Source organism: Festucalex cinctus, chromosome 16 (genome assembly GCF_051991245.1).
Source record: "Festucalex cinctus isolate MCC-2025b chromosome 16, RoL_Fcin_1.0, whole genome shotgun sequence".
NCBI lineage: Eukaryota > Metazoa > Chordata > Actinopteri > Syngnathiformes > Syngnathidae > Festucalex > Festucalex cinctus.
In genome coordinates this window covers 888536-916444 of record NC_135426.1, presented here as the reverse complement: position 1 = coordinate 916444, position 27909 = coordinate 888536, and the positions used below count along the sequence as shown (strand labels likewise).

The 27909-nt window shown below is 42.5% G+C and overlaps 1 protein-coding gene and 2 long non-coding RNA genes across 3 annotated transcripts in view; 2 read left to right on the top strand and 1 right to left on the bottom strand.

Moving 5' to 3' along the window:
- sema3c (sema domain, immunoglobulin domain (Ig), short basic domain, secreted, (semaphorin) 3C) overlaps nucleotides 1-19211 on the bottom strand; it is a 108538-nt gene extending 89327 nt beyond the window's left edge. The window contains exon 1 of the mRNA XM_077499127.1: nucleotides 18935-19211. The gene's annotated coding sequence lies outside the window, so the exon portion shown is untranslated. The remainder of the gene's footprint in view (nucleotides 1-18934) is intronic.
- On the top strand, nucleotides 15827-16942 carry LOC144003180 (uncharacterized). Its single transcript, XR_013278902.1, has 3 exons — nucleotides 15827-15943; nucleotides 16318-16427; nucleotides 16494-16942. It is a non-coding gene; the product is annotated as an uncharacterized LOC144003180 (long non-coding RNA).
- Nucleotides 19212-19856: 645 nt separating the features above from the next.
- LOC144003181 (uncharacterized) overlaps nucleotides 19857-27909 on the top strand; it is a 32241-nt gene continuing 24188 nt past the window's right edge. The window contains exons 1-2 of the long non-coding RNA XR_013278903.1: nucleotides 19857-19972; nucleotides 20704-20822. This is a non-coding gene — a long non-coding RNA (uncharacterized LOC144003181). The remainder of the gene's footprint in view (nucleotides 19973-20703; nucleotides 20823-27909) is intronic.

Here is a 27909-nt window from a genome sequence, read left to right as displayed (position 1 = left end):
GGACCCCTGGTAGCCCGGCCATTCAATTCAATGGGGCTTTGAAATATTTCGGGCAGGCGTCAGACTTGGAAAAAAATCTGACAACCAGGCCCGAGGAGGCCACCCTGAACCTCCTCTTTGTCCGACATAAGTGTGACGAGCCTCCCTTGTTCGACCCTGGAGGTGCCTCGTCTGAAATGGGACCCTTCTGAAATCGTACCTCGTACCTTATGCGGTTTGGGTGCAAAAGTGCCTGAAAGGTGACCTTTGTACCCTATCTGCAGCGCCCCCTGATGGTGGCCCACGGTACTACACCCCTGGTAACCCAGCTCATTGAAATGTATGGGGCCCATTCAACTCAATGGGAGATTGATACTCCTGGTAGCCCGGCCATTCAACTCAATGGGGCTTTGGGGCACATTCTGCTTCCTGCTTGCCTAGTGTGTAGACGCAATCTGCTCTGCTCCTGCTTTGCTTTGCATTCTTTCAGCTGATAACTGCTTTTTTCTTTCTTTTTCTGGGATTTTTCCTGGACATTTGCCTCGATGTGGTTGTACTACCTTTTTGTTTGGTAGATACAACCAGCTGGGTGCATTTTTCAACATTTTTTTGGAAACTCCTCACAATAACGTGAGCACGGCCTGCTAATCAGCACGCGACTGCTACTAGCAGCATGGCTGGACGAATGATGCCTTCCATCTCGACCAATAAATACCACAAGCTTCTTCAGATGATGGCAGTGCTGGAGACAAGAATGCACCGCCTTGAAATGTTTGTGGAGGTGAATGGAAAATCGTGGAATGACACCACACTGCCAATGTCTCCAAACGGTGGTCATGAGCATGCTAACAAATAGCTAGCTCCATCCACCGACCCTCTGTGGAATGTGCTGGGAGAAAAGCCAAAATTGAGGAGTCGTCGCCCAACAGCTGGACCTGACTGCCAACTAATGCCTGAGGAAACACGTCGGCCTATGCAAAAGGCTACCTCAACCCCAAGAAATCAGTCTTGGACGTTGGTACCAGCAAGAAAAAGGAAACCGTCTCTTGGCCGACGAAGACAAAATACTGATATTGAACTGAGAAACAGGTTTGCCGTGCTGTTGCAGAGCCAGCAAGCCTCGGGGGATCACAGCACCAGTCAAAGGTATGAAACTGGACCTTCTCAGCAAATGCGTTCAGCTACTGAGACACAAACACTGATAATAGGCGACAAAGCCTTGTTTGGTGTTAAACATCTGTGCAGCAGAAAAAACACAAAAGTTCTGTGTTTTGCTAATGACAGGGTGCTGGACATTTCTGAAAAAGTCGACAAGATTGCTATTGACTACCCGACTGTGAGATCGATTGTGATTCACACAGGAGCATTCGATGTGTTGAAAAAACAGTCAGAGATACTGAAGCAAGACTTTTTTATCCTTCTACACAAGATGATATGCCTAAACGCAGAGGTTTTTCTGAGTGGTCCTCTGCCTACTGTCCGACCAGGTGATGAGCGTTTCAGTCGGATTATGTCACTCTCGAGATGGCTGAAAAGCATCTGTGCTTTTTACTCAGTGAATTTCATTGACAATTTTTCTATGTTTTGTGAACGTCGCCATCTTTTCCAACGCAATGGGATTTATCTCAATAAGCAGGGAGTCAGATTACTGACAGCCAACATCTTCCATAGCGTGCGTCACTGGACGCTATGTTCCCAAAACAAAGGACATGAAACACAACAACCGATAAGAAGAGGGTCTGGTGAGGCTGGCTCACTATCTTCCACTCCCTGCCCTTCAGAACAGATTGATTTGTCCTCATCTGCCCACACTCCAAACACCGACCATCCAGCTCCTCTGCTCCCGAACGACGCCTGCCAAACACCAACACGACCACCACCACCAGTCTCACTACCAGATGCACCCCTGCGCTGTTCCTCGCCCCCAAGCGACGCCTGCCAGACAGCGCCACTACCGGATTCACTGCGGGACGCGCCCCCGCGCTGTGCACCGCCCCCGAATCACCCGATGACTGACTCGCCATCGAGTCTCACCAATAGGTTGAGCAATCTGGTCAATCTCTCCATACAGCTAAATAAAAGTCTCTCCAGGCAGCTGTCTTCTGATGACTGTTCGCCCATGCTCCCCCAAGACGCCACATTCAGCTACCTACTAATCATCTGACTCCACCAAGCCTCAGCAAACAGCTCCCCACCCGCCGACCTCCATCTTTGGCTATGGAGAATCTCAACTACAGCTTGGTCTGATATGCTTTGGGTCCAGACTACATATACAATATAATAATTACCATGACAGAATTTGACTCACTGGATCAAAGTTTCATTTCAAGTTTCATGAATGACTATTAAGTTGCCTGAGAAGGTTGAGATTTTTTGGAGTTATTAACCATTAACTCTTTTTGGAAAAATGAAATTTTAAAGGCAATATTTGATGCCCCGCCCCCGTCATATAGTATCTCGAAAAGTCAATATTTTTTGCCCAGTTGTTTTCTTAGGTCTTGAGATGATACATGCCAAGTTTGAAGTCAATTGGAGGAAAACTGTTTGCAAAGGGGGGGAAACTTTAACCACAGTGAATGTGCCAAAATGGGCCAAAATTGGACATTAAAAAATTCATAGCTCACTTCCTGTACATTTTAGCACATGGTCCCAAGAGACTTTTTTGTGCGTCCCGGGGTGCTACACGTGCCTGCCAATTTTCGTAGCTCTAGGTCAAACGTGCCGGGGTTGGTTTTTATTTTTGTACGCTAGGGGGCGCTATAGAGTCGCGTTGTTATGACGACTTCATAATATCAAATTTTTCGCCAGGCCCGAAGAGTGGCAAAGGTTTGGTGAGTTTTCATGAATGTTTAGGTACCCAAAATCGCGATCGTTTGCGGAGAATGTTGATTTGTTGTGATTGTATTGTATTGGTGTTAATGTTTTATATGTTATGTTTGTTTTTGTTTTTTTGTCTTTCTGGAAAGCGCTTTGTGACAGTTCAGGCTGTTTGAAAGCGCTATATAAATAAACTTGAGTTGAGTTGAGTTGAGTATTGTCGTAGCGATACCTTCAGACCTTGACTATAAACATACATGTCAAGTTTTGGATTTTTTGGAGCATGTACCGGGCAGTTATTAAGCATATCCTTTTTCATTTCCAAACACAAAATTTGATGCCCCGCCCTCATCATATAGTATTTCGAAAAGTCAAGATTTTCGCCCCTGTCGTTGGCTCAGGTCTTGACATGGTCCAGGTCAAGCCTGAAGTCAGTCGGATGAAACGTGTAGGAGAAGTGGGCAAAAGTATGCCCGCTGTAAATGTGCTAAAATCGTAAAAAAATGGGACATTAAAAAATTCGTAGCTCACTTCCTGTTCATTTTAGCAGATGGGTCCAAGAGACTTTTTTTGTAGGTCCTGGGCTCCCTCATACACCTAAAAATCTTCGTAGATTTTGCTTAAACGTACAAACGGGGCTGCTTCATTAAAATTTTCTAGGGTGCGCTATTGAGTCATTTTTGTAAAAATAGCTCAATCCAGGATAAAATATCGCTCATTTTGCCAGGCCAGATGTGTGTGCCAAGTTTCATGTGCCGGTTTAGGCCCTCAAAATTGGTGTTGTTTTCTTGGCGAACAGCGCTTAGCCACGCCCACAGCGATTCGCAAAAACTTCGTGTTGTGACATCATGAAGACCGAAACCCTCATCTGAGCAAATATGAGGTAGGTGCAGTTAATGTGGTTGGAGAAAAACATTGAAGAAAAATCGTAAGAAAAAAAAATTGCCAGTAGGTCGCGCTATCAGTAAGATGAAATATAAGTTCGTATCTCTAGGTCAAACGGGCCGGGATTGGGTTTTATTTTTCTACGCTAGGGGGCGCTATCGAGTCGCATTGTTATGACAACTACATAATATCAAATTTTTCGCCGGGCACGAAGAGACTGCAAAGTTTGGTGAGTTTTCGTAAATGTTTAGGCCCTCAAAAATGCGATCGTTTACGGAGAAGAAGAAGAAGAAGAAGAATTCTTACAAAAACAAGAGGGACCTCGCAGCGATCGCTGCTCGGGCCCTAATAACTAAAGCTGCGAGCAGCTATAAAGGGCCCTCGCAACCCGGGCCATGTTGGGGTACTTGCACGTCGGGGCTCTGGCATGTTGGGGTACTGTGAAAGAGGAAGCTGTCTAAATTGTAAATGTTTTTGGCATGCTTTGTGTTTACAACGTTTCATGGAAAGGCCAAAAATTATGGCTATAGAATACTTTTTTGTTAGTTTTAGGCTGATAGGTATCCCAATTTTTACAAATCTAGCTTAATCATACAATCGAAAAAGCTTCATAAAAATGTCGAGCGGGCGCTATTGAGCCGTTTATTGAAAATTGCACAAGAAATCTCTAAAATATTCATGTTTATGACAAGTCTGATGTGTGTGCAAAGTTTCATGAGTTTTCACACGTTTAGACCCCCCCCCCAAAAAAAGCAACATTTTACTTGGCAAACAATGCATCGCTATGGCAACGGCATGCGACAAAATAAATAACTTTCGATAACTTTGCATCTTAAGCATCTTAAGATGAAACACACCAACTTTGAAGATAGCCGGATAAATTTTGTAGGAGGAGTTCGTTAAAATATGACCCCTAAAAAAGGCCACAAAAAATGGGTACAAATCTCAACGTAAATCAAAAAGTATGACCGCTGTAAATGTGCAAAAATGGGCCAAAATTGGACATTCAAATACTCATACCTCACTTCCTGTCTATTTTAGGGTACACCTTTCAAAGAGGTTTTTGTTCATCTGGATGTGCTCCAGGTGGCACACAATTTTCGTAGCCGTAGGACAATCATAACGGGACAGGGATCCGTTAAACTTATGTAGGGGGCGCTACGGAGCCATTTTTCTGTTATTGTGTATGGCGACTTTAAAATATAAAATTTTTCGCCAGGCCTGATATGTGTGTAAAGTTTGGTGAGTTTTCGTTCACGTTTAGTCTCTCAAAAATGCGATTGTTTGCGGAGAAGAAAAATAATAATAAGAATTCCTACAAAAACAATAGGGCCTCGCAGCGGCACACGCTGCTCGGGCCCTAACTAGAGCTGCGAACAGCTATAAAGGGCCCTCGCAACCCGGGCCACGTTGGGATATTTGCATGTCGGGGTACTGGCATGTTGGGGTACTGTTTTATAGGAAACCGTCTAAATTGTAAATGTTTTTGACATGCTTTGTGTTTGCCAAGTTTGATGGAAGGCCAAAAATTATGCACAATTAAAATAAAATCAAAATGGATTGGCACATGGCTATAGAATACATTTTGGAGGTATTAGGCTGATAGGTATGCCTCCCAATATTCACACACCTAGCTGAACTATATAATGGGATATACTTCATAAAAATATCTAGATGGCGCTATTGAGCCATTTATTACAAATTGCACAACAAATTATAAAATATTCATGTTCGTGAGAGATCTGATCTGTGTGCAAAGTTTTGTGAGTTTTTGCCCATGTTTAGACACTCAAAAAGAAAATAATTCTTTGCAAACAATGCATCGCTACAGCAAAGGCGTGTGACAAAATAAATAATTTCAATAACTTTTCATCTTAAATATCTTAAGATGAAACATGCCAAAGATTGAAGATTTGTATAAAATATGACCCCAATAAAAGGCCACAAAAAGTGGCTACAAATACCAAAGTAAATCAAAATGGCAGACTTCCTGTTTGGTTTAGCATATGGTTCCAAGAGACTTTTTTGTATATCGTAGGCTCTTATGTATGCCTCCAAATTATCATAGCTCTCGGTGAAACGTACAACCGGGAATGCTTCGTTAAAGAGGAGTTTTATTTAGCACAAAATGTGATGCCCGGCCCCTGGGGGACTTCCTGTTGGGTTTAGCACATGGCACCAAGAGAATTTTTTGTACATCTTGGGCTGTTACATATGTCTACAAATTTTCGTAGCTCTAGCTGCTTCGTACAACTGGGAATGCTTCATTACAAAGGATTATTTCCTTTGCAAACAAGTGCATGCCACGACAACAGCGCGCGACGAAATAAAAAGCTTTCAATAACTTTTCATCGTCAACATCTTAAGATGAATCACACCAAGTTTGAAGATGATCGGATAAACTCTGTAGGAGGAGTTCGTTAAAATAAGACCCCTATGAAATGGCCAAAAAATGGCAACACGTTCCAAAGTAAATCAAAATGGCGGACTTCCTGTTGGGGTTAGCATATGTTTCAAAAAGAGTTTTTTGTACCTCGAGGGTCTTCAAATTTTGGTAACTCTAGGTGAAACGTACAACCTGGAATGCTTCGTTAAATAAAAAAATAAAAAAATTAAATAATAAAAATAAAAAAAATAAAATAAAAAAAATTTTAATAATACAATACATTTGCAAAAGCTTCATAAAAATGTCTAGAGGGCGCTATTGAGCCATTTATTGCAAATTGAACAATAAATCTCTAAAATATTTATGTTTATGACAAGTCTGATGTGTGTGCAAAGTTGCATGAGTTTTCGCACGTTTAGACCAAAAAAAAAAAAGCAGCATTTTACTTGGCAAACAATGCATCGCTATGGCAACGGCGTGCGACAAAATAAAAATCTTTCGATAAGTTTGCATCTTAAACATCTTAAGATGAAACACACCAAGTTTGAAGACGGTCGGATACATTTTGTAGGAAGAGTTTGTTAAAATATGACCCCTAAAAAAGGCCACAAAAAATGGCGACAAATCCCAACATAAATCAAAATGGCGGACTTCCTGTTTGGTTGAGCAGATGATTCCAAGAGACTTTTTTGTACGTCGTGGGCTCTTATGTATCCCTCCAAATTATCATAGCGCTAGGTGAAACGTACAACCGGGAATGCTTCGTTAAAGAGGAGTTTTTTTTAGCTCAAAATGTGATGCCCGGCCCCTTGGGGGCTTCCTGTTGGGTTTAGCACATGACACCCAAAGACTTTTTTGTACATCGTGGGCTGTTACATATGCCTCCAAATTTTCGTAGCTCTAGCTGCTTCGTACAACTGGGAATGCTTCATTCAGAAGGAATTTTTTCCTTTGCAAAAAGTGCATACCACGACAACAGCGTGCGACAAAATAAAAAGCTTTCAATAACTTTTCATCTTCAACATCTTAAGATGAATCACACCAAGTTTGAAGACGATTGGATAAACCCTGTAGGAGGAGTTCATTAAAATAAGACCCTATGAAACGGCCAAAAAAAATCAAAATGGCGGACTTTCTGTTGGGTTTAGCATATGGTTCAAAATGAGTTTTTTGTACCTCGAGGGCTGTTACATATGTCTTCATATTTTCGTAACTCTAGGTGAAACGTACAGCCGGGAATGCTTCATTAAGTAAGAATTTTGAAACACAAAATTTGATGCCCCGCCTCTGGCGGACTTCCTGTTGGGTTTAGCAGATGGCACCAACAGTCTTTTTTGTAGATCATAGTCTGTTACATATGTGTACCAATTTTCGTAGCTATAGGTTAAACGTACAACCGGCAATGCTACGTTTAGTAAGAGTTTTGAAACTCTAAATTTGATGCCTCGCCCTGGTCATATTGTGTGTCAAAAACTTTAGATTTTTTTATTGTGATGTTGTCGCAGGTGTTGAGATGCTACAGCCCAAGTTTGAAGTCAATCGGGTTAACCGTGTAGGAGAAGGGGGCAAAAGTATGACCACTGTAAATGTGCAAAAATGGGCCAAAATTGGACATTCAAATACTCATATCTCACTTGCTGTCTATTTTAGGGTACACCTATCAAAGAGGTTTTTCTTCACCTGGATGTGCTACAGGTGCCACACAATTTTCGTAGCCGTAGGACAATCATAGTGGGACAGAGATCCGTTAAACCTATGTAGGGGGCGCTACGGAGCCATTTTTCTGTTATCATGTATGGCGACTTTAAAATATAAAATTTTTCGCCAGGCCCGATGTGTGTGTAAAGTTTGGTGAGTTTTCGTTCACGTTTAGTGTCTCAAAAATGCGATTGTTTGCGGAGAATAAAAATAATAATAAGAAGAAGAATTCCTACAAAAACAATAAGGCCTCGCAGCGGCACCGCCGCCGGTGCCGCCGCTGCTCGGGCCCTAATAAGAATTCCTTCAAAAACAATAGGGCCTCGCAGCGGCACCGCCGCCGCCGCTGCTCGGGCCCTAATAAAGGGCCCTCGCAGCCCGGGCCACGTTGGGGTACTTGCATGTTGGGGTACTGGCACATTGGAAGCAGAATTTCTTTAAAAATGGCATGATAAACCTATGCATGTTGATTTTTTTTTTCGCCAGGTGTGATGAGTGTGACAAGCTCAATGGGTTTTGGTGATTGTTAAGATTGTAGCGAGTAGTGAAGGGAGTCGGAGGCGGAGTATTGAAGTCCAGAGCCAAAGACTGGCGATTTATTGACATCATCAACAACAACTCACTCTGCGAGAGGCTCACAGACCTACCAACATTTTGTTCTTTTATCCTTTCATCCTTTTATCCTTTCATCCCATCCAACTCCTCCTTCGTCCCGACGTTCCGTGGGTGGATTATGTTCTCATCACTACACAAGCCCCCCCAGAATTCACCCATAATCAAAATCCGGATGACGGGGCGGCAAAACTGCCCGACCCCTGCGGGTAACGTACCCAGGAAGCGCGGGCGGGAGGGGCACAGCAGGAACATCAGAACAGTCCTGCGCACCAACTGGCGGGGATGCAGGAACAACTGGACGGGACCTCGCACAGTCTCCTAAGTGCAGCCCAGGGGGGCGGCCGCGGCGGGGGGCGCGGGGCAAGTCCAAGGGTCCGGCCAGGTCCACATGAGCCGGCTTAAGCCTGTCAACAGAAACAGTTTCGGAACGGCCCCCAACATCCACGACCATAGTCTTGGTACCATGCTGCAGGACCCTAAATGGCCCGTCGTAGGGGGGGGACTAAAGGGACCACGGTGTGCATCGTGTCGGATGAAAACAAACTCGGCCGACTGCAAGTTGGGGGGCACCCGGGCCACTGGGTTGCCATGCCGCGACGCGGGCACGGGCTGGAACGCACCAGCAGCATCCACCGGTGGCCCAGGCCTGGGTGCGGGCCAAGGCGTCAAGGCGTCCGGAATGAAATCTCCTGGCACTCTTAGCACCTGTCCATAGACCAACTCGGCCGACGAACACTGCAGGTCCTCCTTAGGTGCAGTACGAAGGCCCAGCATGATCCAGGGTAGCTTGTCGACCCAATTACCGTCAGAAAGTCCAGCGCAAAGCGGCTTTCATCGAACGATGGAACCGTTCGCACAGCCCGTTAGCCTGAGGGTGATAAGCGGAGGTGCGGTGTAGCTTGACCCCGAGGCCCTCAGCAACAGAGTTCCAAACCTCTGACGTGAACTGCGCACCCCTGTCGGATGAGAGGTCCGCCGGCGGTCCAAACCGAGCGACCCAGGTCCCGATAAACGCCCGGGCTACGTCACCGGTCGATATGGAGGTGAGGGGAACGGCCTCCGGCCAGCGGGTCGCCTTCTCCACCATCGTCAGGAGGTAGGTGAAGCCCTGGGAAGGAGGAAGCGGACCTACGATGTCGACGTTGACATGGTCAAACTTCCTCATAGGGACAACAAAAGTCTCCAAAGGCGCCTTGGTGTGACGGTGGACCTTGGCTCGCTGACAAACCACGCATGAATCGACCCAGGCCCGTACATCTTTCTTCAACCCAGACCAGACGAACTTCTGAGCCACCAACCTCGCCGATGCCTTCCTGCCGGGGTGTGAGAGACCGTGCACCATGTCGAAGGCGGCCCTCTGCCAACCAGAGGGCACCAGCGGTCTAGGCCAGCCCATGGAGACGTCGCACCACAGCTCGACCCCGGAGTCGTCGACCGCCACCCTTTCAACTTGCAACCCGGTGTCGGAGCCCCGAAGCAACTGGGTGCCACGATCGGAAGCCTGGTCGGCCGCCATCCGGGAAAAGTCGAGGCCCAGCTGTACCGTGTTGACGGCTGCCCTGGACAGACAATCCGCGACCACGTTGTCCTTGCCAGCTATATGTCGGATGTCCGTGGTGTATTCAGATATGAACGACAGCTGGCGCTGTTGCCGCGCGGACCACGGCTCGGACAACTTCGACATGGAGAAGGTGAGCGGCTTGTGATCGACGAAGACCGTGAACTCACGGCCCTCCACGATGAAGCGGAAGTGGCGGCTCGCCAGCCAGACAGCAAGGAGTTCCCTGTCGAACGTGCTGTACCTGCGCTCCAGAGGGACTAACTGGCGGCTGAAAAAGGCGAGTGGCTGCCACGCACCTTCGACGCACTGCTCCAAAACGGCCCCGACAGCAAAATCGGATGCGTCAGTAGTGAGGGCGATTGGGGAATCCGGGTGCGGGTGGGCCAACAAGGCCGCTTGGGACAGCGCGGCTTTCGTCTCTTCAAAAGCCTTGACTCTCACATCGGTCCAGTCGACCGCACGGTTAGGAGCCACACCCTTAAGTGCGTCGTAAAGCGGGTGCATCACATGGGCAGCGTGGCGGATGAACCTGTGGTAAAAAGTCACCATCCGGAGGAACTCGCGGAGACCCTGGGCCGTCCGGGATCGAGGAAAAGCGGCAACAGCTTCCACTTTTGCCGGGAGCGGGGTGGCGCCGTCCTCATTGATGAGGTGGCCGAGGAATTGGATGGAGGGCACAGCAAAGACACATTTAGCTCGGTTAATAATCAGTCCAGCCTGGCTGAGCTTGGAGAAAAGTTGCCGGAGGTGTGAAAGGTGTTCTCCGATGGAGGAGCTGGCCACCAGGATGTCATCCAAGTAGACGAAGAGTAACGGCATGTCCCAGAGAACAGAGTCCATGAGACGCTGAAAAGATTGAGCCGCGTTTTTAAGGCCGAATAGCATCCTGAGAAACTCGAACAGTCCGAAAGGTGTTATCACAGCAGTCTTAGGCACATCGGCGTGGTGTACCGGAACTTGGTGATAGCCCCGTACCAAGTCCAACTTGGAAAACATCTTCGCACCTGCCAGGTGGGCAGAGAAGTCCTGTATGTGCGGGACCAGATAGCGATCGTGCGTCGTGGCATCATTGAGGCGGCGATAGTCTCCACACGGTCGCCAGCCGCTGTCCGACTTCGGAACCATGTGGAGAGGCGAGGCCCACGGGCTGTCCGAACGACGAATTATGCCAAGGCGTTCCATGTTGGCAAATTCGGACATAGCTGTAGCCAATCTATCAGGGTTGAGGCGTCGGGCCTTAGCGTGAACCGGCGGGCCCACGGTCTCGATGTGGTGCTCGATCCCATGCTTGGTAGAAGTAGCTGCAAATGTAGGCGTGGTCAGGCTGGGGAATTCTCCAAGAAGCCGCGTGAACACGTCGTCATCTGAGAGCGGGCTGGCGAGGCCCTCAAACGTCTCCACATCACACCCACAAGCAACAGTGGAAAACGTCAAAGCGTCCAACAGGCGGCCATTTTTACATCCACCAGTAGACTGTGGGCCCACAAAAAGTCCGCGCCAAGAAGGCGAAAAGAAATGTCCGCAGTGACAAAGTCCCAAGTGAATCGGCGCTCTCCAAAACATACATCCACTGTCTTATTGCCGTAGGTCCGGATAGGTGCATCGTTGGCCGCTGACAGGTGCGGGCCGTGAGTGCCCCCGGCAGCATCTTCAGCTGAGGCAGGCAACACGCTTCTGCGGGCGCCGGAGTCACAAAGGAATTTGAGTCTGGAGAGGGTGTCCATGACAAACAGCAGCCGGCACTCTGCGCCCCCACTCACAGCTGCAACTGAGTGGAGGCGTTGCCGTTTCCCGACGCAACAAAGGAGCAAGGGGCGCGGCACCTCTTCGCCTTGGTTCCAAAACGTGCGCGAAAATAGCATAAGCCAGGGGCTGATCGGCCATCCACGGCAGCGCGTGCCTTATGAGGTGCCGTTGCGGCCGCCGGGACTGGGAAGGCGCGCGCAGAAGCCAAGACCTCGTGGTTGTAACGCTGGGTGGCCAGGAAAAAACGGTCCGTTTCCTCCGCCAGAGCACGTGGCTCGGAGATGGTAGTGTTCGCTAGCGCTGTCTGGACATGAGGAGGCATGTGGCGCAGAAACAGTTCAATAAACAAAAAGTTCGGCTCCTCCGCGCCAAGCAGGTTCAGCATTTTTTCCATTAGCTAGGACGGCTTTCTGTCCCCCAGGCCCTGGATGGCGAAAAGGCGGCGAGCCCGGCCGTGACAGCTCGAAGGTCTTAAGGAGGTACGCTTTGAGCCCCGCGTACATAACCCGTGCCGGGGGAGAGGTGATAAAACTCACGGCTCTGGCTGCCGTGGAGCTCCCGAGCGCGGACACAACGTGGTAGTAGCGCGTGGAATCGTCCGTAATTCCCCGGATGGCAAACTGAGCTTCAGCTTGTACAAACCACGTCGCCGCGGCCGACTCCCAAAACTCCGGTAACTTGAGACCAGCGGAGTTCGCCATGTTGCTCAATTCGATCAAATTCTCAGCCTCGGAAACGTCAACGAGGCGGATGTCGGGGTCACCAATGTAGCGAGTAGTGACGGGAGTCGGAGGCGGAGTATTGAAGTCCAGAGCCAAAGACTGGCGATTTATTAACATCATCAACAACAACTCACTCTGCACGAGGCTCACAGACCTACCAACATTTTGTTCTTTTATCCTTTCATCCTTTTATCCTTTCATCCCATCCAACTCCTCCTTCGTCCCGACGTTCTGTGGGTGATTATGTTCTCATCACTACAAGATCTGCAAAAATCAGCGACTTTTTTTATTTTTTGGCAATGAGTTGCCCTGATTGGTATTTTATGTAAAAGTATATACCCATCATCGCTTCGTACTCATTGCGCAATGTTGCTTTTATTGTCCATAGAGGCTGTCAAAAATAAATCAAACTGAAGAAAAAAAAGTATGTATTTTTGGATAGGCCTGATGCCAGTGAACATTTTCAGTGGTGGAAAGTAAAAGAATATTCATAAATGACACATTTATCACACTTAGAATGAGTTTCCAATTTTTGTAAAAATACCATAAGTGGGGTATTTTTTTTTATCCCTCAAGGGCTAGGTGGCGCTGCATATATAACTGAATGTTGTCATAGAGATAGCTTCAGGCCTTAAATATTAACATACATGTCAAGTTTGGGATTTTTTGGAACATGTACCAAGGAGTTATTAAGCATGTCCTTTTTCATTGCGAACCGTGAACCATTTTATTTATAACTGAATTTTGTCATAGAGATAGCTTCAGGCCTTGACTATAAATATACATGTCAAGTTTGGGATTTTTTTGAAGCATGTACCGGAGAGTTATTAAGCATATCCTTCATTCACGATACTGCCTTTAACGTCCATAGAGGCTATCAAAAATAAATAAAACAAAATAAAAAAGTACATATGTTTGGATCGGTCTGATGCCAGTGAACATTTTGAGTGGTGGAAAGTAAAAGAATATTCATAAATGACTTAGTTATCACACTGAGAATGAGTTTACAATTTTTGTAAAAATACCATAAGTGAGGCATTTTTTATTTTTTTATGCCTCAAGTACTAGGTGGCGCTGTATTTATAACTGAATTTTGTCATAGAGATACCTTCAGGCCTTGACTATAAATATACATTTCAAGTATGGGATTTTTTTAGAGCATGTACCTGGGAGTTATTCAGCATATCCTTCATTCACGATATTGCTTTTAATGTCCATAGAGGCTATCAAAAATACATAAAACTAAGTAACAACTAGAGCTGCGAGCAGCTATAAAAGGCCCTGGCAGCCCGGGCCACGTTGGGGTACTTGCACGTTGGGGTACTTGCACATTGGAAGCAGAATTTCTTTGAAAATGGCATGATAAACCATTACATGTTTTTTATTTATTTTTTTGCCAGGTGTGATGAGTGTGTCAAGCTCAATAGGTTTTGGTGATTGTTAAGATCTGCAAAAATCAGCGTCTTTTTTTATTTTTAGGCAATGAGTTGCTCTGATTGGTATTTTTCGAAAAAGTATATATACACACATCATCGCTCGTACTCATTGCACAATGTTGCTTTTATTGTCCATAGAGGCGATAAAAAAAAAATGAAACTAAATTAAAAAAAAGTACATATGTTTGGATCGGTCTGATGCCAGTGAACATATTGAGTGGTGGAAAGTAAAAGAATATTCATAAATGACTTAGTTAAAACACTTACAATTTTTGTAAAAATACCGTAAGTGAGGCATTTTTTTTTTATTTTTTTTTATGCCTCAAGGACTAGGTGGCGCTGTATTTATAACTGAATTTTGTCATAGAGATACCTTCAGGCCTTGACTATAAATATACATTTCAAGTATGGGATTTTTTGGAGCATGTACCTGGGAGTTATTAAGCATATCCTTCATTCACGATATTGCTTTTAATGTCCATAGAGGCTATCAAAAATTACATAAAACTAAATAACAAAAATATGTATCTTTGGTTAGGTCTGATGCCAGTGAACATTTTGAGTGGTGGAAAGTAAAAGAATATTCATAAATGACTTAGTGATCACACTTAGAATGAGTTTACATTTTTTGTAGAAATACCGTAAGTGGGGTATTTTTTTTTCATGCCTCAAGGGCTAGGTGGCGCTGCATATATAACTGAATGTTGTCATAGAGATAGCTTCAGGCCTTGACTATAAACATACATGTCAAGTTTGGGATTTTTTGGAGCATGTACCGGGGAGTTATTAAGCATATCATTTTTCATTGCGAAACACAAATTTTGATGCCCCGCCCTCATCATATACTATTTCGAAAAGTCAAGATTTTTCCCCCTGTCGTTGGCTCAGGTCTTGACATGGCCCAGGTCAAGTCTGAAGTCAGTCGGATGAAACGTGTAGGAGAAGTGGGCAAAAGTATGCCCCCTGTAAATTTGCTTAAATCGTAAGAAATGGGACATTAAAAATTCGTAGCTCACTTCCTGTTCATTTTAGCATATGGGTCCAAGAGACTTTTTTGTAGGTCTTGGGCTCCCTCATACACCTAAAAATTTTCGTAGATCTTGCTTAAACGTACAACCGGGGCTGCTTCATTAAAGATTTCTAGGGGGCGCTATTGAGTCATTTTTGTAAAAATAGCACAATCCAGGATAAAATATTGCTCATTTTGCCAGGCCAGATGTGTGTGCCAGGTTTCATGTGTTTCTGCGTTGGTTTAGGCCCTCAAAATTGGTGTTGTTTTCTTGGCGAACAGCGCTTAGCCACGCCCACAGCGATTTGCGAAAATTCACAAACTTCGTGCTGTGACATCATGAAGACCGAAACCCTCATCTGAGCAAATATGAGGTAGGTGCAGTTTATGTGGTTGGAGAAAAGCATTGAAGAAAAATCGTAAGAAAGAAAATTGCCACTAGGTGGCGCTATCAGTAAGATGAAATATAAGTTCGTAGATGTCTTAAGGGCTGGACTCTCATCAAATGTGTGAAATTTTGAGAAGATAGGATCATCTGGGTCAAGTTAAAGCAGCTTTTATTGCCACGGAAAATTACCAGATTTTGCGGCACCGTAACGGCCACGCCCTTTAGTGAAAAGTTACAATATTTGGTGTGGGGCATGATCAACATCTTAAAGGCCAAATGTGAAGTAATTTCATAAAATACCATATAGGGTCACAATTGAAGCATTGAAACACTGTCCAACAAATAAAGTATGAAAAAATAATTTATATGTTATATATTTGACGAAATAATCGCTTTTCCGAAGTTCGAGCCTGGCGGGCGACAAACCCGGAAGTGATACGTCACACCGGGAACAGCGATGGCAGCGCTCCATACAGACGCTATACAAAGCCACTCAAACGTCGATTCAGACATCGATGTCAGCGATAGGTTGAGCGAAAATGAGGAGAACCAAGTTTTTAAAGAGTTGCAGGAAGAGGAGGAGGTTGGCATTTTATACGTTGGACTTTACATGTACGAGCCAAATGCTAATCAGGATGCTGATAATGCGCCCAGACACCTGACATGGAATGGAGACAAGACCCGTCGAAATTACAAGATGGGTAAGATATATAGGCAGTGGTATTTTTTTATGATTTGAAGATGCCAGCATTTGCACATAATTTTATATTTTTGTCTGATGACATTTTAAAAAAAATAAAAAATAAATCAGACTGTTTTTAAAGCAGTTACTCAGTACTTGAGTATTCTTTTCAGCAATTTTTATTTTTTTTACTTGTACTTGAGAGATTTATCAATGACTATTTCTTACTTTTGTACATGATTCCGTCCACGTACTTGTATATTTTGAAACAAATGTTTTCATAAACAGAATTATTGACTGATTGGTATAGCAATACACTTGTTCAATAACATTTCTGCTCATGGTGTCATCGCTCAGTATTTTACTTTTTTTTTTTTTATATATAAATTTCAGGCGTACTTGTGGTAATTGCCAGCAAATGCCTACAGCTGTAGAATGTGTTTGCTGCCATGAAATTCAAGAAGTAGTGACTACGTCTACAAGGAGAGGAACACTTCAATCAGGTACTGGACTGCATCACTGATAATCCTGGATTCAATGCTGTGTGCCTGAACCCATATGGATTATAGGTGGCATGGATGACCTACAAGCAGCAGTACAAAGGCAAGGCATTTGATGGGCCACAGGATGCCAAGTATAGACATATTGCCGACAGACAATTGGTGCGCTGGTGCTGGAAGTTTCTTGGTCTGGACAACCGTGTTCTGCTCCCAGCATGTTGCAATGTCTTGTATCAGGGCACATTTTCCACCACCAGGAGAAGAGGAGTCAGCTGTATTCAAAGGGTTTCGTGTTTCACAGAGAAATGTTCCAGAACTGTGATTTGTACTGGTTGCATCATAATAAGAATAAACAAATGAGGACAACTTAATACAAGGAATATGATTCTTTATTTCCTGAGGAATCTCGTATGGTGCTCAGCAATAACATTTGACTTGTCCGGTCTGTTCACTGCTGCTGTAAGAAATTGTGGCTCGACTACCACATCATTCGGTTTTGTACTTATTTGGAACGTCAATCACTTTCATCGCCTCTGAAAGGCAGTCAGTCACATAGTCTACAAAAAAAAATAAAAAATTGGGATGATAAATATTTGGGTGACATATGGGTTACACTCAGTAATGCATCTGCCTGGAATTGTTTTTGTTTCATAACTTACCATAAGTTTCATCCACCAATATCTTTCTCAGAGAATAGCCACCACTCTTATATTTGGGATAAACGATGCAGTAGGAGTGTATTCCTTCCTTCGTCACTTTCTGTGGTCTCCCAGCATTTTCATTATAATGCATAGCAGCGAGAATGATTCTGGAATTGAACAAAAATTGCCTTATAAAGAAATTGTCACATTGTGATGAAATAGCTTTATATCTCTAAGTTCTACATTTCATCCATATGTTCTACTAGTCATGGACAAATCACACTTGAAGAAGCACATTATATATATATATATATATATATATATATATATATATATATATATATATATATATATATATATATATATATATATATATATATATATATATATGTTTTTTTTCGATTCTTTGAGATGGCATTTTTGGTTGAACAGATGCAGTGGAAATTTAATAAATTTCCATTGCACTAGCTGTTATGTTTAAGCCATGAGCACCATCTAGAGGAGCCTCAAAGCAAGTGCTTCATTACGTTACTTTCCCCCCTCATCACCACTATAGTCTCCATTTCATACATATCAAAGTTTTCTTAAACGCACCTGCTTTTCATTCCTTTGTACGAGAAGTTGTACATCTTTGGGGCAAAGTGATTCACCACACTGTGAAAAGCTTACACACCACTGGTCTGTCCGAGGTGAGACATCTTCATGACATCGTTGACAAACATGGTATTTGTCAGGAGTTCCACCACTGCGACATTGACTTCAGTACCTTAAAATGAATTTCATTTCCTTAGTTTGTTATAAATGTTAGTTGGCATGTGACAGATGTTTGGTTGTTCTACAGATACAAGGTATGACAATATTTATATTTTCAGGTTAAACTAGCAACAACTCTAAGAATAAAAATATAAATAATACCTGGTAAGTACATAGTGACAAAAACAACTCCGCCTAACTTACTTTTATCCACACTATGTGGTGGCATAACTTCATCATCTTGGCTGTTTGAACAGGATTGATCCTGCAATAACTGACCCTCGTAATCAGCCATTTCTTGTTCAGAGGCAGCTGCAGAGGTGATAGCCTCAGCTACGGCTCGCTTCCTTTCTCGGTTAGCTGCTGCTGCACGCTGGGCAGGTGGATTTTGAATCTGCTGCTGGTCTTGTGGAGGCAGGTGAATTGTTGGGACAGCAGTTGTATTGAGCAATAACCTGCAGAAACATAAGGTGACACTAAAAATATGCGTCGCTCATAAAACCTATAAAACCTACCGGCAAAAAAATAAAAATAAAAAAAATAAAAAACAACTATCACATTTCATCTAACCCTGCCTTACCAAATATTTAATTATTTAATGACTCATAAAATGCAGTAAGATTGACATATGATTGGAAGTTTTTCAAAAGGACGTGTCATGTTCTTTGATCAACAAACCAATGCTGCCAACCTATTGAAATTTACTTTCAGAACAATTTGTCTCACTGCCATTATTACTCATCGTTGATATGAATAGCACCGAGACGTTAGCTTTCGGTTCACGTCGCTAGTTTCTACTGTTCATTCCACAACTGTTGGAAGCTCTGCTTTGTCAAAGTCATCAGTGATCTATCCATAAATTCCACGTTTTTTTCTAAATAATTGTAATCATACTTACTTTTTTTGCAAATCCATTATCATAAGCAGACCGGTTGAGGAAGCAGGCATCTTCGAAGTGTTTGTAACAGAGAACACTCCTCGACGATGGCGTGAAATTCATTCGCTTCGTGCGAATGAAAGTTGACCATTTACGTGCCCTGTTATCTTTTGGCCACTCATACAACTTTTCTTTAGCTTGAGAACAATACATCACCACACATCGCCGGGTCATCTTACCGAGTAGCAATGCAAACAATGCAGTTCAATGGCCGACTTCTCTCGCAACTTCCCGGTGTGACGTCATTTCCGAAAATTTCCGAAGATTGTCGAAGAAAAGCATTTTCGTTGTCAAGGGCGTTGCTATGGGTTAAACTAAGAACCTGAAAGGGTTGCGTCAAAAAAAATAACGAAAATATGCTTACAATGGTTTAGCCATTGGTATTACTCAAAAACATGGTTGGCCAACCTTACTTCACATTTGGTCTTTAAGGCTTTTCTGACCATTTTTCACCTGGATCCCTTCAAAGAGCTTGGCACAGTAGCTAAAAACATAAAGTATGACATTTATTGTCACCATTAGGTGGCGCTATATATGTAACTGAATTTTATCATATAGATGTTTTCAGGGCGTGACTATTAAGTTGCATGAGAAGTTTGAGATTTTTTGGAGCTTGTACATGGGAGTTATTAAGCATTTTGTCTATCTGGACAAATGAAATTTGAAAGGCAATATTTGATGCCCCGCCCCCGTCATATAGTTTTTCAAAAAGTCAAGATTTTTTGCCCAGTTGTTGTCTCGGGTCTTGAGATGATACGTGGCAAGTTTGAAGTCAACTGGCTGAAAAATATTTGCAAAGGGGGTAAAAGTATGACCACAGTGAATGTGCCAAAATGGGCCAAAATTTGACATTCAAAAATTCATAGCTCACTTCCTGTACATTTTAGGAAATGGCTTCCACTGACTTTTTTGTGCGTCTCGGGATGCTACACGTGCCTGCCAATTTTCGTAGCTCTAGCTCAAACGGGCCGGGATTGGTTTTTATTTTTCTGCGCTAGGTGGCGCTATAGTACAGAAGCGTATTGCATTCACTTGAAAAATAAAAAAAACTGCTGTTTTTCTGACTAATTTTTTTGGGGTAGCTTTGTTTTTCGGAGTAATTTTTTTTTTGACCTCTGAATGAACTCCTGCTGCAGACTCGCTAATGCGGAAGCGGACACTTTCCCGCAGACGTCCAAGTGGAAGGACGGTCCAACGTACCTTCTGGCTCAGTAAAGGTAAGGCATGTAGCCATGTACCGTAATTAGTAACACACATTATTATTAATGTTTTAGTGTGAGGTAGGTATGCCATGATTTTATGTAGCATGTAAGTATACGAACATGTAAATCGGTCGGCATAATTTTAGTAAGATAACAGTATAATGCCCAGCGTAATTTAGCCGTGGTTCCCGCTGGAATTGCTCATCCTTCACTTGACAAAATTGGAACGAGCCATTCGTCATAACGTCGTTTGATTGCAAGTACAGTATACACTATTACGCTCCCGTACCATAGATTGAACGACCCGTATTTCGGCTACGTAACATTATATGCTAAATACACGCTAACACTATGCTTATGAGTTTAGCAAGATAACGTTAATTATTCTTATTATCAGCTCATCAGTACGGAATAGTAACATATTGTTTAACATGGGATACGTGTTTTAAGCTTGTAACGTTGAGGAAGGATGTTGCAAAGCCCTAATCTGGATGAACTATTTTGTAATTGATCATTAATTATAACAATGAAAAGGATACTGCTAAAAGCCCACTCTGACATGTTGACTTTAGTCTAATGTACTATTAGTAGGCTATATTATTGTTCATGAATAAACTTGAAGGCTTTCATCACAAAAGGACACACAACACAAACCCGATTTGAGTGAGCATATTGAAATATTTAATATCAGGTTGACTTTCAAATTATTATTCATATAGATTTTGCCTTTTCATTTATGTTTGTAGTGCCAGCTGCAATGGCTGCATCCTCAACCCTTGGCCTCCCACAAGATGATGGTCTGTGGGTATTTTTACACAACAGAGGTGTTCCTGAGGCGCGTGTTCAGAAAATGCAGCAGGATCATGTAAGTCGCAGGAAATTTGTTCCTGCAAGGTACTTGTACCTTGTACCTTGTACCATGTAATACATGTAGTATTTTGTCTCAAGTATATTTTAATATTTAACTGAATTGCAATTCATTTTTTATACACCTATACATAGCTGACCACATGTGACTCCAGGGGTTTGAATATTTATATTTGTCAATTGTATCTTCCATCAATGTAGCTTGACATCACTGCTATACAAATATACAAATAAATATACAAACTATTTACTGCCTTTTTTTTTTTACAGGATTGGTATTAAATATTACATTTTAAAATAAAAAATAAAAAAATCAGAACAAATATACAATAGGCGAAGAAGTGTTCTGTGCCATCAAAGTAAGACTATCAGTATGGGTCATCATCACATTTTTCCAGTATAGGAATGTGCAACAAATGAATCACGTTTGATGACTTAGAGATGCACTGTCGACATGGTCATGCAGATTATTTACATAGTAAGTAGAGTTAAAACATGTTCACTACCATGCTAAAAAGTAACTACAGGTGCAACTATTGATAGGTTATCATTTATTGATTTAAACAGTTATTGTGAGAAGCGATTAATCATGTTGAGCTGTTTTTTTAACTTAAAATTGTCAGAATTTTATTTCAACCTTTCAACTGTAAATAATCAATTATTTCTAATATTCCTCCATGAATGCAGACTGATTGGCTTTGTGCTTAATCAAAATACTCTCACTCTCTGATGCATGCATCTGTCACCACGTCACCCAGGCCCCACCATTCACGCAAACACGCGCGCACACGCACACACACATGCGCGCACAAAGCTCTAAACTTAAATGTCAGATGTTGTATCAGCAGATTCTGCACACTGCATTATTGCGATCTTCATAATCTGTTTTTGTATTGTTTCGTACTGTCTATAGTGTTATCATCTGCATTAGACACCGATGATTGTATACAAAAAAAAATCAGAGCATGCAGTTCTGCTGCTAGAATTTATTTATTTATTTATTTATTTATTTTCAAGTGTCTCTTTGGTGCTGTTCATTGGAACAGATGTGTGTGCCAAGTTTCATGAGTTTCTGTGCATGTTTAGACCCTCAAAACTGGCGTTGTTTTCTTGGCGAACAGCGCTTAGCCACACCCACAGCAATTCGCGAAAACTCACAAACTTCGTGTTGTGACATCATGAAGGCCGAAACCCTCATCTGAGCAAATATGAGGTAGGTCCAGTTAACGTGTTTGGAGAAAAACGTAGAAGAAAATTCGTAAGAAAAAAAATTGCCACTAGGTGGCGCTATCAGTTAGATGAAATGTAAGTTAGTAGATGTCTTTAGGGCTGGACTCTCATCAAATGTGTGAAATTTTGAGAAGATAGGATCATCTCGGTCAGGTTAATGCAGCTTTTATTGTCACGAAAAATCTTCAGACTTTGCGTCACCGTAGCGGCCACGCCCTTTGGCGAAAAGTTACAATATTCGGTGTGGGGCATCATCAACATGTTAAGGCTTTTCTGACCAATTTTCAACTGGATCCCTTCAACGAGCTCAGCACAGTAGCTAAAAACGTAAAGTATGACATTTATTGTAACCACTAGGTGGCGCTATATGTAGAACTGAATTTTGTCATATAGATGTTTTCAGGCCGTGACTATTACGTTGCCTGAGAAGTTTGAGATTTTTTGGAGCTTGTACATGGGAGTTATTCAGCATTTGCTCTTTCTGGACAAATGAAATTTTAAAGGCAATATTTGATGCCCCGCCCCCGTCATATAGTATTTCGAAAAGGCAAGACTTTTTGCCCAGCTGTTCTCTTAGGTCTTGAGATGATAAATGCCAAGTTTGAAGTCAATGGGATGAAAAATGTTTGCATAGGGGGAAAAAGCATGACCACAGTGAATGTGCCAAAATAGGCCAAAATTGGACATTAAAAAATTCATAGCTCACTTCCTGTACATTTTAGCTACATGGTCCCAATAGACTTTTTTGTGCGTCTCGGGGTGCTACACGTGCCTGCCAATTTTTGTTGCTCTAGCTCAAACGTGCCGGGCTTGGTTTTTATTTTTCTACGCTAGGGGGCGCTATCGAGTCGCATTGTTATGACGACTTAATAATATAAAATTTTTCGCCGGGCCTGAGGAGTGTGCAAAGTTCGGTGAGTTTTCGTGAATGTTTAGGTACCCAAAATCGCGATCGTTTGCGGAGAATAAAGAAGAAGAAGAAGAAGAAGAAGAAGAAGAAGAACTAGAGCTGCGAGCAGCTATAAAGGGCCCTCGCAGCCCGGGCCACGTTGGAGTCCTTGCACGTTGGGGTACTTGCACGTTAGGGTACTGGCACGTTGGGGTACTGGCACGTTGGGGTACTGGCATATTGGAAGCAAAATTTCTTTGAAAATGGCATAATAAACGTTTACATGTAGAATATTTTTTTTGCCAGTGTGTGTCAAGCTCAACGGGTTTTGGTGATTGTTAAGACCTGCAAAAATCAGCGTCCTTTTTTATTTTTAGGCAATGAGTTGCCCTGATTGGTATTTTTTGTAAAAGTGTATATATACATCATCGCTCGTTGTACTCATTGCACAATGTTACTTTTATTGTCCAAAGGGGCAATCAAAAATGAATAAAACAAAATGGAAACGTACATACGTTTGGATCGGTGTGAAGCCAGTGAACAATTTGAGTGGTGGAAACTAAAAGAATATTCATATATGACTTAGTCATCACACTTAGAATGAGTTTACATTTTTTTGTACAAAATACCGTATGTGGGTTTTTTTTTTTTTATATAAGCCTCAAGGGCGAGGTGGCGCTGTATTTATAACTGAATGTTGTCATCGAGATACCTTCAGGCCTTGATTATAAGCATACATGTCAAGTGTGGGATTTTTTTTGGAGCATGTACCGTGGAGTTATTAAGCATATCCTTCATTCACGATATTGCTTTTAATGTCCATAGAGGCTATCAAAAATAAATAAAAATATATATATGTTTGGATAAGTCTGATGCCAGTGAACATTTTGAGTGGTGGAAACTAAAAGAATATTCATAAATGACTTAGTTATCACACTTAGAATGAGTTTACATTTTTTGTACAAAATACCGTATGTGGGGTATTTTTTTTTTTATGCCTCAAGGGCTAGGTGGCGCTGCATATATAACTGAATGTTGTCATAGAGATAGCTTCAGGCCTTGACGATAAACATACATGTCAAGTTTGGGATTTTTTGGAGCATGTACCGGGGAGTTATTATGCATATCCTTTTTCAGTGCGAAACACAAATTTTGATGCCCCGCCTTCATCATATAGTATTTCGAAAGGTCAAGATTTTTCCCCCTGTCGTTGGCTCAGGTCTTGACATGGTCCAGGTCAAGTCTTAACTCAGTCAGATGAAACGTGTAGGAGAAGTGGGCAAAAGTCTGCCCCCTGTGAATGTGCAAAAATCGTCAAAAATGGGACATTCAAAAATTCGTAGCTCACTTCCTGTTCATTTTAGCATATGGGTCCAAGAGACTTTTTTGTAGGTCTTGGGCTCCCTCATACACCTAAAAATATTCGTCGTTCTTGCTTGAACGTACAACCGGGGCTGCTTCATTAAAAATTCCTAGGGGGCGCTATTGAGTCATTTTTGTAAAAAGAGCACAATCAACAATAAAATATTGTTCAGTTTACCAGGCCAGATGTGTGTGCCAAGTTTCATGAGTTTCTGCGCATGTTTAGACCCTCAAAACTGGCGTTGTTTTCTTGGCGAACAGTGCTTAGCCACGCCCACAGCGATTCGCGAAAACTCACAAATTTCGTGTTGTGACATCATGAAGGCCGAAACCCTCATCTGAGCAAATATGAGGTAGGTTCAGTTAACGTGTTTGGAGAAAAATGTAGAAGAAAATTCGTAAGGAAAAAAATTGCCACTAGGTGGCGCTATCAGTTAGATGAAATATAAGTCAGTAGATGTCTTTAGTGCTGGACTCTCATCAAATGTGTGAAATTTTGAGAAGATAGGATCATCTCGGTCAAGTTAATGCAGCTTTTATTTTCACGAAAAATCTTCAGACTTTGCGTCACCGTAGCGGCCACGCCCTTTGGCGAAAAGTTACAATATTCGGTGTGGAGCATGATCAACATCTTAAGGCTTTTCTGACCAATTTTCAAATGGATCCCTTCAACAAGCCCAGCACAGTAGCTAAAAACGTAAAGTATGACATTTATTGTAACCACTAGGTGGAGCTATATGTATAACTGAATTTTATCATATAGATGTTTTCAGGCCGTGACTATTACGTTGCCTGAGAAGTTTGAGATTTTTTGGAGCTTGAACATGGGAGTTATTAAGCATTTGCTCTTTCTAGACAAATGAAATTTTAAAGGCAATATTTGATGCCCCGCCCCCGTCATATAGTATTTCAAAAAGGCAAGATGTTTTGCCCAGTTGTTCTCTCAGGTCTTGAGATGATAAATGCCAAGTTTGAAGTCAATTGGATGAAAAATGTTTGCAAAGGGGGAAAAAGCATGACCACAGTGAATGTGCCAAAATAGGCCAAAATTGGACATTAAAAAATTCATAGCTCACTTCCTGTACATTTTAGCTACATGGTCCCAATAGACTTTTTTGTGCGTCTCGGGGTGCTACACGTGCCTGCCAATTTTTGTTGCTCTAGCTCAAACGTGCCGGGCTTGGTTTTTATTTTTCTACGCTAGGGGGCGCTATCGAGTCGCATTGTTATGACGACTTAATAATATCAAATTTTTCGCCGGGCCTGAGGAGTGTGCAAAGTTCGGTGAGTTTTCGTGAATGTTTAGGTACCCAAAATCGCGATCGTTTGCGGAGAATAAAGAAGAAGAAGAATAATAACTAGAGCTGCGAGCAGCTATAAAGGGCCCTCGCAGCCCGGGCCACGTTGGAGTCCTTGCACGTTGAGGTACTTGCACGTTAGGGTACTGGCACGTTGGGGTACTGGCACGTTGGGGTACTGGCATATTGGAAGCAAAATTTCTTTGAAAATGGCATAATAAACGTTTACATGTAGAATATTTTTTTTGCCAGTGTGTGTCAAGCTCAACGGGTTTTGGTGATTGTTAAGACCTGCAAAAATCAGCGTCCTTTTTTATTTTTAGGCAATGAGTTGCCCTGATTGGTATTTTTTGTAAAAGTGTATATATACATCATCGCTCGTTGTACTCATTGCACAATGTTACTTTTATTGTCCAAAGGGGCAATCAAAAATGAATAAAACAAAATGGAAACGTACATACGTTTGGATCGGTGTGAAGCCAGTGAACAATTTGAGTGGTGGAAACTAAAAGAATATTCATAAATGACTTAGTCATCACACTTAGAATGAGTTTACATTTTTTTGTACAAAATACCGTATGTGGGTTTTTTTTTATTTTATATAAGCCTCAAGGGCTAGGTGGCGCTGTATTTATAACTGAATGTTGTCATCGAGATACCTTCAGGCCTTGATTATAAGCATACATGTCAAGTGTGGGATTTTTTTTGGAGCATGTACCGTGGAGTTATTAAGCATATCCTTCATTCACGATATTGCTTTTAATGTCCACAGAGGCTATCAAAAATAAATAAAAATATATATATGTTTGGATAAGTCTGATGCCAGTGAACATTTTGAGTGGTGGAAACTAAAAGAATATTCATAAATGACTGAGTTATCACACTTTGAATGAGTTTACATTTTTTGTACAAAATACCGTATGTGGGGTATTTTTTTTTTATGCCTCAAGGGCTAGGTGGCGCTGCATATATAACTGAATTTTGTCATAGAGATAGCTTCAGGCCTTGACGATAAACATACATGTCAAGTTTGGGATTTTTTGGAGCATGTACCGGGGAGTTATTAAGCATATCCTTTTTCAGTGCGAAACACAAATTTTGATGCCCCGCCTTCATCATATAGTATTTCGAAAAGTCAAGATTTTTCCCCCTGTCGTTGGCTCAGGTCTTGACATGGTCCAGGTCAAGTCTTAACTCAGTCAGATGAAACGTGTAGGAGAAGTGGGCAAAAGTCTGCCCCCTGTGAATGTGCAAAAATCGTCAAAAATGGGACATTCAAAAATTCGTAGCTCATTTCCTGTTCATTTTAGCATATGGGTCCAAGAGACTTTTTTGTAGGTCTTGGGCTCCCTCATACACCTAAAAATATTCGTCGTTCTTGCTTAAACGTACAATCGGGGCTGCTTCGTTAAAAACTTCTAGGGGGCGCTATTGAGTCATTTTTGTAAAAATAGCACAATCAACAATAAAATATTGCTCATTTTACCAGGCCAGATGTGTGTGCCAAGTTTCATGAGTTTCTGTGCATGTTTAGACCCTCAAAACTGGCGTTGTTTTCTTGGCGAACAGCGCTTAGCCACACCCACAGCAATTCGCGAAAACTCACAAACTTCGTGTTGTGACATCATGAAGGCCGAAACCCTCATCTGAGCAAATATGAGGTAGGTCCAGTTAACGTGTTTGGAGAAAAACGTAGAAGAAAATTCGTAAGAAAAAAAATTGCCACTAGGTGGCGCTATCAGCTAGATGAAATATAAGTCAGTAGATGTCTTTAGGGCTGGACTCTCATCAAATGTGTGAAATTTTGAGAAGATAGGATCATCTCGGTCAAGTTAATGCAGCTTTTATTTTCACGAAAAATCTTCAGACTTTGCGTCACAGTAGCGGCCACGCCCTTTGGTGAAAAGTTACAATATTCAGTGTGGGGCATGATCAACATCTTAAGGCTTTTCTGACCAATTTTCAAATGGATCCCTTCAACAAGCTCAGAACAGTAGCTAAAAACGTAAAGTATGACATTTATTGTAACCACTAGGTGGCGCTATATGTATAACTGAATTTTATCATATAGATGTTTTCAGGCCGTGACTATTACGTTGCCTGAGAAGTTTGAGATTTTTTGGAGCTTGAACATGGGAGTTATTAAGCATTTGCTCTTTCTGGACAAATGAAATTTTAAAGGCAATATTTGATGCCCCGCCCCCGTCATATAGTATTTCAAAAAGGCAAGATGTTTTGCCCAGTTGTTCTCTCAGGTCTTGAGATGATAAATGCCAAGTTTGAAGTCAATTGGATGAAAAATGTTT